The sequence below is a fragment of the Triplophysa dalaica genome, chromosome 1 (assembly GCF_015846415.1).
Source record: "Triplophysa dalaica isolate WHDGS20190420 chromosome 1, ASM1584641v1, whole genome shotgun sequence".
NCBI classification, from domain to species: domain Eukaryota; kingdom Metazoa; phylum Chordata; class Actinopteri; order Cypriniformes; family Nemacheilidae; genus Triplophysa; species Triplophysa dalaica.
The window spans coordinates 30,006,275-30,018,968 of NC_079542.1; the positions used below are offsets into that span (position 1 = coordinate 30,006,275).

Sequence of the window (12,694 nt, forward strand, 5' to 3'; positions counted from 1 at the left end):
ATACGTTTAAAAGTGGCTCAAATGGGAAGGTTTGAGCTTCCAAAAACGCTCCACACCGTTACTGAGGAAATACTCTTCAGATGAGAATTCCTCTGGTGTTTTGGCGAGAAATTTAGGACTATACTTTCAGGGATCATTTCTATAGTTATTTTACTTGGAAATGTGTTTCGTAAGTGTTTGTTTCCCAAACCACGATGATGAGCTTAGATGCTTCTTTTAGAGCGTGAAACTGGCATTTAGTAGTGATTCGGTTTCACATGCTTTGTGCTGTTGATGAATGTTCTTTGTTGCTTTTGGCGATATTGAGGAAAGTAGCATGATCTAAGTGGCTTTATGTCTATGTGAGTACTTGAAAAAAGAAATAGATTTAGGTAATTAACCTTGAATCAAGTCCTAGAAAGATACGCTTGGTTTTCCACATTTTGGTCAATTGAGTATTTTTGTTTAATTTTGTCTTGTGTTTTCATTTATATGTCGATACTGTTTTATAGTCAGAAATTGCAGGAATTGGTCTTGTTTCTGCTCCTTTTTTTAAAAGCAAAAGAATACACAAAAGGATATGTCTGCCTGTTGTTTTGACGTATACGTTTAAAAGTGGCTCCATCGGGAAGGTTTGAGCTTCAAAAAAACGCTCCACACCGTTACTGAGGAAATACTCTTCAGATCAGAATTCCTCTGGTGTTTTGGCGAGAAATTTAGGACTATACTTTCAGGGATCATTTCTATAGTTATTTTACTTGGAAATGTGTTTTGTAAGTGTTTGTTTCCCAAACCACGATGATGAGCTTAGATGCTTCTTTTAGAGCGTGAATCTGTCATTTAGTAGTGATTCGGTTCACATGCTTTGTGCTGTTGATGAATGTTCTTTATTGCTTTTGGCGATATTGAGGAAAGTAGCATGATCTAAGTGGCTTTATGTCTTTGTGAGTACTTGAAAAAAGAAATAGATTTAGGCAATTAACCTTGAATCAAGTCCTAGAAAGTTACGCCTGGTTTTCCACATTTTGGTCAATTGAGTATTTTTGTTTAATTTTGTCTTGTGTTTTCATTTATATGTCGGTACTGTTTTTATGGTCACAACTTACAGGAATTGGTCATGTTTCTGCTCCTCTATTTTATGGCAAAAGAATACACAAAAGGATATGTCTGCCTGTTGTTTTGACGTATAATTTAAAAGTGGCTCAAATGGGAAGGTTTGAGCTTCCAAAAACGCTCTAAACCGTTACTGAGGAAACACTCTTCAGATCAGACTACCTCTGGTGTTTTGTCAGCAAATTTAGGACTATACTTTCAGGGATCATTTCTATAGTTATTTTACCTGGAAATGTGTTTCGTAAGTGTGTGTTTCCCAAACCACGATGATGAGCTTAGATGCTTCTTTTATAGCGAGAATCTGGCATGAAGTAGTGATTCAATTTCACATGCTTTGTGCAGTTGATGAATGTTCTTTATTGCTTTTGGCGATATTGAGGAAAGTAGCATGATCTAAGTGGCTTCATGTCTATGTGAGTACTTGAAAAAAGAAATAGATTTAGGCAATTAACCTTGAATCAAGTCCTAGAAAGTTACGCCTGATTTTCCACATTTTGATCAATTGAGTTTTCTTGATAAGTTTTGTCTGGTGTTTTTCAATTGTAGGATGTTTTTGTTTTTGTCACAAATTGCAGGAATTGGTCATGTATCATTCAGATACTAGAAAGATACGCCTGGTTTTCCACATTTTGGTCAATTGAGTATTTTTGTTAATTTTGTCTTGTGTTTTCATTTATATGTCGCTACTGTTTTATAGTCAGAAATTGCAGGAATTGGTCATGTTTCTGCTCCTTTTTTTTAATAGCAAAAGAATACACAAAAGGATATGTCTGCCTGTTGTTTTGACCATACGTTTAAATGTGGCTCGAACGGGAAGGTTTGAGCTGCCAAAAACGCTCCAAACCGATACTGAGGAAATACTCTTCAGATCAGACTTCCTCTGGTGTTTTGGTGAGAAATTTAGGACTATACTTTCAGGGATCATTTCTATAGTTATTTTACTTGGAAATGTGTTTCGTAAGTGTTTGTTTCCCAAACCACGATGATGAGCTTAGATGCTTCTTTTAGAGCGTGAATCTGGCATTTAGTAGAGATTCAGTTCACATGCTTTGTGCTGTTGATGAATGTTCTTTATTGCTTTTGGCGATATTGAGGAAAGTAGCATGATCTAAGTGGCTTTATGTCTTTGTGAGTACTTGAAAAAAGAAATAGATTTAGGTAATCAACCTTGAATCAAGTCCTAGAAAGTTGCGCCTGGTTTTCCACATTTTGGTCAATTGATTATTTTAGTTAAATTTTGTCTTGTGTTTTCATTGATATGTCGGTACTGTTTTATAGTCAGAAATTGCAAGAATTGGTCATGTTTCTGCTCCTCTTTTTTAAAGCAAAAGAATACACAAAAGGATATGTCTGCCTGTTGTTTTGACGTATACGTTTAAAAGTGGCTCAAATGGGAAGGTTTGAGCTTCCAAAAACGCTCCACACCGTTACTGAGGAAATACTCTTCAGATCAGACTTCCTCTGGTGTTTTGGTGAGAAATTTAGGACTATACTTTCAGGGATCATTTCTATAGTAATTTAATTGGAAATGTGTTTCGTAAGTGTTTGTTTCCCAAACCACGATGATGAGTTTAGATGCTTCTTTTAGAGCGTGAATCTGGCATTTAGTAGTGATTCGGTTCACATGCTTTGTGCTGTTGATGAATGTTCTTTATTGCTTTTGGCGATATTGAGGAAAGTAGCATGATCTAAGTGGCTTCATGTCTTTGTGAGTACTTGAAAAAAGAAATAGATTTAGGTAATTAACCTTGAATCAAGTCCTAGAAAGATACGCCTGGTTTTCCACATTTTGGTCAATTGAGTATTTTTGTTTAATTTTGTCTTGTGTTTTCATTTATATGTCGGTACTGTTTTATAGTCAGAAATTGCAAGAATTGGTCAGGTTTCTGCTCCTTTTTTTTAAAAGCAAAAGAATACACAAAAGGATATGTCTGCCTGTTGTTTTGACCATACGTTTAAAAGTGGCTCAAATGGGAAGGTTTGAGCTTCCAAAAACGCTCCACACCGTTACTGAGGAAATACTCTTCAGATCAGACTTCCTCTGGTGTTTTGGTGAGAAATTTAGGACTATAGTTTCAGGGATCATTTCTATAGTTATTTTACTTGGAAATGTGTTTCGTAAGTGTTTGTTTCCCAAACCACGATGATGAGCTTAGATGCTTCTTTTAGAGCGTGAATCTGGCATTTAGTAGTGATTCGGTTCACATGCTTTGTGCTGTTGATGAATGTTCTTTATTGCTTTTGCCGATGTTGAAGAAAGTAGCATGATCTAAGTGGCTTTATGTCTTTGTGATTACTTGAAAAAAGAAATAGATTTAGGCAATTAACCTTGAATCAAATCCTAGAAAGTTACGCCTAGTTTTCCACATTTTGATCAATTGAGTATTCTTGTTAAGTTTTGTCTGGTGTTTTTCAATTGTAGGATTTTTCTGTTTTTGTCACAAATTGCAGGAATTGGTCATGTATCATTCAGATACTAGAAAGATACGCCTGGTTTTCCACATTTTGGTCAATTGAGTATTTTTTTTAAATTTTGTCTTGTGTTTTCATTTATATGTCGATACTGTTTTAGTGACTGAAATTATAGGAATTGGTCATGTTTCTGCTCCTTTTTTTTAAAAGCAAAAGAATACACAAAAGGATATGTCTGCCTGTTGTTTTTGACCATACGTTTAAATGTGGCTCGAACGGGAAGGTTTGAGCTGCCAAAAACACTCCAAACCGTTACTGAGGAAATACTCTTCAGATCAGACTTCCTCTGGTGTTTTGGTGAGAAATTTAGGACTATACTTTCAGGGATCATTTCTATAGTTATTTTACTTGGAAATGTGTTTCGTAAGTGTTTGTTTCCCAAACCACGATGATGAGCTTAGATGCTTCTTTTAGAGCGTGAATCTGGCATTTAGTAGTGATTCGGTTCACATTCTTTGTGCTGTTGATGAATGTTCTTTATTGCTTTTGGCGATATTGAGGAAAGTAGCATGATCTAAGTGGCTTTATGTCTTTGTGAGTACTTGAAAAGAGAAATAGATTTAGGTAATCAACCTTGAATCAAGTCCTAGAAAGTTACGCCTGGTTTTCCACATTTTGGTCAATTGATTATTTTAGTTAAATTTTGTCTTGTGTTTTCATTGATATGTCGGTACTGTTTTATAGTCAGAAATTGCAAGAATTGGTCATGTTTCTGCTCCTCTTTTTTAAAGCAAAAGAATACACAAAAGGATATGTCTGCCTGTTGTTTTGACGTATACGTTTAAAAGTGGCTCAAATGGGAATGTTTGAGCTTCCAAAAACGCTCCACACCGTTACTGAGGAAATACTCTTCAGATCAGACTTCCTCTGGTGTTTTGGTGAGAAATTTAGGACTATACTTTCAGGGATCATTTCTATAGTTATTTTACTTGGAAATGTGTTTCGTAAGTGTTTGTTTCCCAAACCACGATGATGAGCTTAGATGCTTCTTTTAGAGCGTGAATCTGGCACTTAGTAGTGATTCGGTTCACATGCTTTGTGCTGTTGATGAATGTTCTTTATTGCTTTTGGTGATATTGAGGAAAGTAGCATGATCTAAGTGGCTTCATGTCTTTGTGAGTACTTGAAAAAAGAAATAGATTTAGGCAATTAACCTTGAATCAAATCCTAGAAAGTTACGCCTGGTTTTCCACATTTTGATCAATTGAGTATTCTTGTTAAGTTTTGTCTGGTGTTTTTCAATTGTAGGATGTTTCTGTTTTTGTCACAAATTGCAGGAATTGGTCATGTATCATTCAGATACTAGAAAGATACGCCTGGTTTTCCACATTTTGGTCAATTGAGTATTTTTTTTTAATTTTGTCTTGTGTTTTTATTTATATGTCGATACTTTTTTATAGTCAGAAATTATAGGAATTGGTCATGTATCTGCTCCTTTTTTTTAAAAGCAAAAGAATACACAAAAGGATATGTCTGCCTGTTGTTTTGACGTATACGTTTAAAAGTGGCTCAAATGGGAAGGTTTGAGCTGCCAAAAACGCTCCAAACCGTTACTGAGAAAATACTCTTCAGATCAGACTTCCTCTGGTGTTTTGTCAGCAAATTTAGGACTATACTTTCAGGGATCATTTCTATAGTTATTTTACTTGGAAATGTGTTTCGTAAGTGTTTGTTTCCCAAACCACGATGATGAGCTTAGATGCTTCTTTTAGAGCGTGAATCTGGCATTTAGTAGTGATTCGGTTCACATGCTTTGTGCTGTTGATGAATGTTCTTTATTGCTTTTGGTTATATTGAGGAAAGTAGCATGATCTAAGTGGCTTCATGTCTTTGTGAGTACTTGAAAAAAGAAATAGATTTAGGCAATTAACCTTGAATCAAATCCTAGAAAGTTACGCCTGGTTTTCCACATTTTGATCAATTGAGTATTCTTGTTAAGTTTTGTCTGGTGTTTTTCAATTGTAGGATGTTTCTGTTTTTGTCACAAATTGCAGGAATTGGTCATGTATCATTCAGATAATAGAAAGATACGCCTGGTTTTCCACATTTTGGTCAATTGAGTATTTTTTTTTAATTTTGTCTTGTGTTTTCATTTATATGTCGATACTGTTTTATAGTTAGAAATTATAGGAATTGGTCATGTTTCTGCTCCTTTTTTTTAAAAGCAAAAGAATACACAAAAGGATATGTCTGCCTGTTGTTTTGACCATACGTTTAAATGTGGCTCGAACGGGAAGGTTTGAGCTGCCAAAAACGCTCCAAACGTTACTGAGGAAATACTCTTCAGATCAGACTTCTTCTGGTGTTTTGGTGAGAAATTTAGGACTATACTTTCAGGGATCATTTCTATAGTTATTTTACTTGGAAATGTGTTTCGTAAGTGTTTGTTTCCCAAACCACGATGATGAGATTAGATGCTTCTTTTAGAGCGTGAATCTGGCATTTAGTAGTGATTCGGTTCACATGCTTTGTGCTGTTGATGAATGTTCTTTATTGCTTTTGTCGATATTGAGGAAAGTAGCATGATCTAAGTGGCTTTATGTCTTTGTGAGTACTTGAAAAAAGAAACAGATTTAGGTAATCAACCTTGAATAAAGTCCTAGAAAGTTACGCCAGGTTTTCCACATTTTGGTCAATTGATTATTTTAGTTAAATTTTGTCTTGTGTTTTCATTGATATGTCGGTACTGTTTTATAGTCAGAAATTGCAAGAATTGGTCATGTTTCTGCTCCTCTTTTTTAAAGCAAAAGAATACACAAAAGGATATGTCTGCCTGTTGTTTTGACGTATAGGTTTAAAAGTGGCTCAAATGGGAAGGTTTGAGCTTCCAAAAACGCTCCACACCGTTACTGAGGAAATACTCTTCAGATCAGACTTCCTCTGGTGTTTTGGTGAGAAATTTAGGACTATACTTTCAGGGATCATTTCTATAGTTATTTTACTTGGAAATGTGTTTCGTAAGTGTTTGTTTCCCAAACCACGATGATGAGCTTAGATGCTTCTTTTAGAGCGTGAATCTGGCATTTAGTAGTGATTCGGTTCACATGCTTTGTGCTGTTGATGAGTGTTCTTTATTGCTTTTGGTGATATTGAGGAAAGTAGCATGATCTAAGTGGCTTTATGTCTTTGTGAGTACTTGAAAAAACAAATAGATCTAGGCAATTAACCTTGAATCAAGTCCTAGGAAGTTACGCCTGGTTTTCCACATTTTGATCAATTGAGTATTCTTGTTAAGTTTTGTCTGGTGTTTTTCAATTGTAGGATGTTTCTGTTTTTGTCACAAATTGCAGGAATTGGTCATGTATCATTCAGATACTAGAAAGATACGCCTGGTTTTCCACATTTTGGTCAATTGAGTATTTTTTTTTAATTTTGTCTTGTGTTTTCATTTATATGTCGATACTGTTTTATAGTCAGAAATTATAGGAATTAGTCATGTTTCTGCTCCTTTTTTTTAAAAGCAAAAGAATACACAAAAGGATATGTCTGCCTGTTGTTTTTGACCATACACTGTAAAAATTGCCTGTGAAATTAACGGTAAAATCCTGTTGTTTTCACACAAAAAACCTGTTATCAGAAAGTGTCCGTAAAAAATACAGGAAAACACTGTAAAATTGTCTGTAAAATTAACAGCAAAAATTCCATTGTTTTTACGGAAAAACCCTGTAAAAAATGCTGTGAAATTAACAGTGAAATTCTGTAGTTTTCACAGAGAAAACTGTTGTCAAAAAACGTCCATAAAAATACGGCTAACACTGTCAAATTCTCTGGGAAATGAACAGTGAAATTCCAAAGTTTTCACAAGGAGTTTTTTTTCAACTCACAAAAACTTTTATCACCTTCACTTACAGACACCACTGTCACTTTATTTCTGTTGCACGTCTACAAAAGTTCTAATTGAAAATGAACACAAGTTTACATGTTGATGGTTTTGTTGAGTCACCATTATGGTGATGAGTGTTTGCTTTAGTTGTGGTCTTGAACATTTGCTTTCCATGTGAAGAAGTCTTTCCCAGTGTTGACATCTATGAGTTGAAACACACTGACTCAGGTGTGTGGAAAGCTCAGATAAAGCCAACGCATTCAATTATTTGTGTTGGTGAGTAAGTACATGTTCAAGAGTTTAGGTAATGCTTTAAAGTTACTTGTTGTCCTCATTTATGATATTGAATGAAATTAATTAATATACTGAATGTCTTTAACAGCAGATCTAACACATGATAAATGTTCTAGCAGATATATAGAATATAACAGTTTGTCTCAACAATGGTAACAACAGAAAAAACCTCTAAAGATAAACGCAATGCATTCTGGGTATCATCAAAGCACAAAACTCATCAATGACTCCCAGCATGCATTGCGGCTGTAAGCTTTTCATTTGTTAGTCACCACTGTTGAGATTCATACTCTGTTTCTTGATGTGTGAGTCAAAGACAAAATGCAAGTTTTTTAACTGTTCAAATACTTTTAAAATTGACAATTGCAGGAAATGTGAAATAATTAAAGAACATCCCAGATAAAGAGTAAATACCTAATCACACTTTCATTTGATGTGATTTGCTACAAAACTATGTTTTATATAAAACACTGTTATAGCAGCACAAAGATAACTGTAAACCTATTTATGACGACTGAAAGAGGCCAACTAAAGCAAACCCTGATCACAAAAACGGTGACTTTAAATAAACCAATAAAGCATCAAATCATGGCTGTTATGCTGCAGTCCCTGTGAAGCAGAAGTGATGATCGTCTTCAGTATTCTGACGTATTTACAAGATGAATAGTGGGTGTGGCTCATGTTTTCTACTGTGAATTGATTGGATGAATAAAAACAGGATGTTCCCGTAATTTTACGGTAGTTTGCTGGTAACCACAGCTGCCGGTATTTTTCCGTAAAAATACGGAATTTGTATTTTCTCTTTTCTTTTCTGATATTAAATGTTTTGTGGGTCACCACTAAGCTGAAGAGTTGAGTCTGTGTTCAACTCACGGTCAGGCAAAGATATTCTGAAGTCATGCTGCATGTTGCTTTGTTTAAAAGTGACTTTAATAATGAATTACAAATAAAGTAAATGTAATGTTATCACTTTTATGCATTTGGACCAAGTTTTCATTTTCTATAAAGAAATGTTGTTAATATAAAAAGCTCAAATGTATTAAGTTCATTCACAGTTTGAAGTTTGTGCCCTGAAGTTTTAAACTGCAAGACTGTTTACGTTCTTTTCCTGTATTTTTTACGGAATTTTACTGGTAACCACAGCTGCCGGTATTTTTCCGTAAAAATTACGGAACATTTTTTACAGTGTACGTTTAAATGTGGCTCGAACGGGAAGGTTTGAGCTGCCAAAAACACTCCAAACCGTTACTGAGGAAATACTCTTCAAATCAGACTTCCTCTGGTGTTTTGGTGAGAAATTTAGGACTATACTTTCAGGGATCATTTCTATAGTTATTTTACTTGGAAATGTGTTTCGTAAGTGTTTGTTTCCCAAACCATGATGATGAGCTTAGATGCTTCTTTTAGAGCGTGAATCTGGCATTTAGTAGTGATTCGGTTCACATTCTTTGTGCTGTTGATGAATGTTCTTTATTGCTTTTGGCGATATTGAGGAAAGTAGCATGATCTAAGTGGCTTTATGTCTTTGTGAGTACTTGAAAAGAGAAATAGATTTAGGTAATCAACCTTGAATCAAGTCCTAGAAAGTTACGCCTGGTTTTCCACATTTTGGTCAATTGATTATTTTAGTTAAATTTTGTCTTGTGTTTTCATTGATATGTCGGTACTGTTTTATAGTCAGAAATTGCAAGAATTGGTCATGTTTCTGCTCCTCTTTTTTAAAGCAAAAGAATACACAAAAGGATATGTCTGCCTGTTGTTTTGACGTATACGTTTAAAAGTGGCTCAAATGGGAATGTTTGAGCTTCCAAAAACGCTCCACACCGTTACTGAGGAAATACTCTTCAGATCAGACTTCCTCTGGTGTTTTGGTGAGAAATTTAGGACTATACTTTCAGGGATCATTTCTATAGTTATTTTACTTGGAAATGTGTTTCGTGAGTGTTTGTTTCCCAAACCACGATGATGAGCTTAGATGCTTCTTTTAGAGCGTGAATCTGGCACTTAGTAGTGATTCGGTTCACATGCTTTGTGCTGTTGATGAATGTTCTTTATTGCTTTTGGTGATATTGAGGAAAGTAGCATGATCTAAGTGGCTTCATGTCTTTGTGAGTACTTGAAAAAAGAAATAGATTTAGGCAATTAACCTTGAATCAAATCCTAGAAAGTTACGCCTGGTTTTCCACATTTTGATCAATTGAGTATTCTTGTTAAGTTTTGTCTGGTGTTTTTCAATTGTAGGATGTTTCTGTTTTTGTCACAAATTGCAGGAATTGGTCATGTATCATTCAGATACTAGAAAGATACGCCTGGTTTTCCACATTTTGGTCAATTGAGTATTTTTGTTTAATTTTGTCTTGTGTTTTCATTTATATGTCGGTACTGTTTTTATGGTCACAACTTACAGTGATTGGTCATGTTTCTGCTCCTCTTTTTTAAATCAAAAGAATACACAAAAGGATATGTCTGCCTGTTGTTTTGACGTATACGTTTAAAAGTGGCTCAAATGGGAAGGTTTGAGCTTCCAAAAACGCTCCACACCGTTACTGAGGAAATACTCTTCAGATCAGACTTCCTCTGGTGTGTTGGTGAGAAATTTAGGACTATACTTTCAGGGATCATTTCTATAGTTATTTTACTTGGAAATGTGTTTCGTAAGTGTTTGTTTCCCAAACCACGATGATGAGCTTAGATGCTTCTTTTAGAGCGTGAATCTGGCATTTAGTAGTGATTCGGTTCACATGCTTTGTGCTGTTGATGAATGTTCTTTATTGCTTTTGGTGATATTGAGGAAAGTAGCATGATCTAAGTGGCTTTATGTCTTTGTGAGTACTTGAAAAAAGAAATAGATTTAGGCAATTAACCTTGAATCAAATCTTAGAAAGTTACGCCTAGTTCTCCACATTTTGATCAATTGAGTATTCTTGTTAAGTTTTGTCTGGTGTTTTTCAATTGTAGGATGTTTCTGTTTTTGTCACAAATTGCAGGAATTGGTCATGTATCATTCAGATACTAGAAAGATACGCCTGGTTTTCCACATTTTGGTCAATTGAGTATTTTTTTTTAATTTTGTCTTGTGTTTTCATTTATATGTCGATACTGTTTTATAGTCAGAAATTATAGGAATTGGTCATGTTTCTGCTCCTTTTTTTTAAAAGCAAAAGAATACACAAAAGGATATGTCTGCCTGATGTTTTTGACCATACGTTTAAATGTGGCTCGAACGGGAAGGTTTGAGCTGCCAAAAACGCTCCAAACCGTTACTGAGAAAATACTCTTCAGATCAGACTTCCTCTGGTGTTTTGTCAGCAAATTTAGGACTATACTTTCAGGGATCATTTCTATAGTTAATTTACTTGGAAATGTGTTTCGTAAGTGTTTGTTTCCCAAACCACGATGATGAGCTTAGATGCTTCTTTTAGAGCGTGAATCTGGCATTTAGTAGTGATTTGCTTCACATGCTTTGTGCTGTTGATGAGTGTTCTTTATTGCTTTTGGTGATATTGAGGAAAGTAGCATGATCTAAGTGGCTTTATGTCTTTGTGAGTACTTGAAAAAAGAAATAGATCTAGGCAATTAACCTTGAATCAAGTCCTAGGAAGTTACGCCTGGTTTTCCACATTTTGATCAATTGAGTATTCTTGTTAAGTTTTGTCTGGTGTTTTTCAATTGTAGGATGTTTCTGTTTTTGTCACAAATTGCAGGAATTGGTCATGTATCATTCAGATACTAGAAAGATACGCCTGGTTTTCCACATTTTGGTCAATTGAGTATTTTTTTTAATTTTGTCTTGTGTTTTCATTTATATGTCGATACTGTTTTATAGTCAGAAATTATAGGAATTGGTCATGTTTCTGCTCCTTTTTTTTAAAAGCAAAAGAATACACAAAAGGATATGTCTGCCTGTTGTTTTTGACCATACGTTTAAATGTGGCTCGAACGGGAAGGTTTGAGCTGCCAAAAACGCTCCAAACCGTTACTGAGGAAATACTCTTCAGATCAGACTTCCTCTGGTGTTTTGGTGAGAAATTTAGGACTATACTTCCAGGGATCATTTCTATAGTTATTTTACTTGGAAATGTGTTTCGTAAGTGTTTGTTTCCCAAACCACGATGATGAGATTAGATGCTTCTTTTAGAGCGTGAATCTGGCATTTAGTAGTGATTCGGTTCACATGCTTTGTGCTGTTGATGAATGTTCTTTATTGTTTTTGGCGATATAGAGGAAAGTAGCATGATCTAAGTGGCTTTATATCTTTGTGAGTACTTGAAAAAAGAAATAGATTTAGGTAATCAACCTTGAATCAAGTCCTAGAAAGTTACGCCTGGTTTTCCACATTTTGGTCAATTGAGTATTTTTGTTTAATTTTGTCTTGTGTTTTCATTTATATGTCGGTACTGTTTTTATGGTCACAACTTACAGTGATTGGTCATGTTTCTGCTCCTCTTTTTTAAATCAAAAGAATACACAAAAGGATATGTCTGCCTGTTGTTTTGACGTATACGTTTAAAAGTGGCTCAAATGGGAAGGTTTGAGCTTCCAAAAACGCTCCACACCGTTACTGAGGAAATACTCTTCAGATGAGAATTCCTCTGGTGTTTTGGCGAGAAATTTAGGACTATACTTTCAGGTATCATTTCTATAGTTATTTTACTTGGAAATGTGTTTCGTAAGTGTTTGTTTCCCAAACCACGATGATGAGCTTAGATGCTTCTTTTAGAGCGTGAAACTGGCATTTAGTAGTGATTCGGTTTCAGTTGCTTTGTGCTGTTGATGAATGTTCTTTGTTGCTTTTGGCGATATTGAGGAAAGTAGCATGATCTAAGTGGCTTTATGTCTATGTGAGTACTTGAAAAAAGAAATAGATTTAGGTAATTAACCTTGAATCAAGTCCTAGAAAGATACGCCTGGTTTTCCACATTTTGGTCAATTGAGTATTTTTGTTTAATTTTGTCTTGTGTTTTCATTTATATGTCGGTACTGTTTTTATGGTCACAACTTACAGGAATTGGT

General features: G+C 35.0%; 17 non-coding genes across 17 annotated transcripts; all 17 read left to right on the forward strand.

The window, feature by feature from the left end:
- Positions 1-114: 114 nt before the first annotated feature.
- LOC130432120 (small nucleolar RNA U3) lies at positions 115-330 on the forward strand. The gene has a single exon (XR_008908423.1). It is a non-coding gene; the product is annotated as a small nucleolar RNA U3 (small nucleolar RNA).
- Positions 331-697: 367 nt separating this feature from the next.
- LOC130431136 (small nucleolar RNA U3) lies at positions 698-912 on the forward strand. The gene has a single exon (XR_008908137.1). It is a non-coding gene; the product is annotated as a small nucleolar RNA U3 (small nucleolar RNA).
- A 366-nt stretch (positions 913-1,278) lies between these two features.
- On the forward strand, positions 1,279-1,494 carry LOC130431063 (small nucleolar RNA U3). The gene has a single exon (XR_008908098.1). It is a non-coding gene; the product is annotated as a small nucleolar RNA U3 (small nucleolar RNA).
- A 500-nt stretch (positions 1,495-1,994) lies between these two features.
- LOC130430613 (small nucleolar RNA U3) lies at positions 1,995-2,209 on the forward strand. Its single transcript, XR_008907871.1, has one exon. It is a non-coding gene; the product is annotated as a small nucleolar RNA U3 (small nucleolar RNA).
- A 366-nt stretch (positions 2,210-2,575) lies between these two features.
- On the forward strand, positions 2,576-2,789 carry LOC130432172 (small nucleolar RNA U3). The gene has a single exon (XR_008908435.1). It is a non-coding gene; the product is annotated as a small nucleolar RNA U3 (small nucleolar RNA).
- Positions 2,790-3,155: 366 nt separating this feature from the next.
- Positions 3,156-3,370, forward strand: LOC130431392 (small nucleolar RNA U3). Its single transcript, XR_008908236.1, has one exon. It is a non-coding gene; the product is annotated as a small nucleolar RNA U3 (small nucleolar RNA).
- A 502-nt stretch (positions 3,371-3,872) lies between these two features.
- LOC130432138 (small nucleolar RNA U3) lies at positions 3,873-4,087 on the forward strand. Its single transcript, XR_008908428.1, has one exon. It is a non-coding gene; the product is annotated as a small nucleolar RNA U3 (small nucleolar RNA).
- A 366-nt stretch (positions 4,088-4,453) lies between these two features.
- On the forward strand, positions 4,454-4,668 carry LOC130432155 (small nucleolar RNA U3). The gene has a single exon (XR_008908431.1). It is a non-coding gene; the product is annotated as a small nucleolar RNA U3 (small nucleolar RNA).
- Positions 4,669-5,170: 502 nt separating this feature from the next.
- LOC130430776 (small nucleolar RNA U3) lies at positions 5,171-5,385 on the forward strand. The gene has a single exon (XR_008907918.1). It is a non-coding gene; the product is annotated as a small nucleolar RNA U3 (small nucleolar RNA).
- Positions 5,386-5,885: 500 nt separating this feature from the next.
- LOC130430637 (small nucleolar RNA U3) lies at positions 5,886-6,100 on the forward strand. Its single transcript, XR_008907876.1, has one exon. It is a non-coding gene; the product is annotated as a small nucleolar RNA U3 (small nucleolar RNA).
- A 366-nt stretch (positions 6,101-6,466) lies between these two features.
- Positions 6,467-6,681, forward strand: LOC130430731 (small nucleolar RNA U3). The gene has a single exon (XR_008907899.1). It is a non-coding gene; the product is annotated as a small nucleolar RNA U3 (small nucleolar RNA).
- Positions 6,682-8,982: 2,301 nt separating this feature from the next.
- Positions 8,983-9,197, forward strand: LOC130430804 (small nucleolar RNA U3). Its single transcript, XR_008907926.1, has one exon. It is a non-coding gene; the product is annotated as a small nucleolar RNA U3 (small nucleolar RNA).
- A 366-nt stretch (positions 9,198-9,563) lies between these two features.
- Positions 9,564-9,778, forward strand: LOC130430423 (small nucleolar RNA U3). Its single transcript, XR_008907787.1, has one exon. It is a non-coding gene; the product is annotated as a small nucleolar RNA U3 (small nucleolar RNA).
- A 502-nt stretch (positions 9,779-10,280) lies between these two features.
- On the forward strand, positions 10,281-10,495 carry LOC130430517 (small nucleolar RNA U3). Its single transcript, XR_008907834.1, has one exon. It is a non-coding gene; the product is annotated as a small nucleolar RNA U3 (small nucleolar RNA).
- A 502-nt stretch (positions 10,496-10,997) lies between these two features.
- LOC130432068 (small nucleolar RNA U3) lies at positions 10,998-11,212 on the forward strand. The gene has a single exon (XR_008908402.1). It is a non-coding gene; the product is annotated as a small nucleolar RNA U3 (small nucleolar RNA).
- Positions 11,213-11,713: 501 nt separating this feature from the next.
- Positions 11,714-11,928, forward strand: LOC130431572 (small nucleolar RNA U3). Its single transcript, XR_008908285.1, has one exon. It is a non-coding gene; the product is annotated as a small nucleolar RNA U3 (small nucleolar RNA).
- Positions 11,929-12,295: 367 nt separating this feature from the next.
- Positions 12,296-12,511, forward strand: LOC130431276 (small nucleolar RNA U3). Its single transcript, XR_008908204.1, has one exon. It is a non-coding gene; the product is annotated as a small nucleolar RNA U3 (small nucleolar RNA).
- The last annotated feature ends 183 nt before the right edge of the window (positions 12,512-12,694 follow it).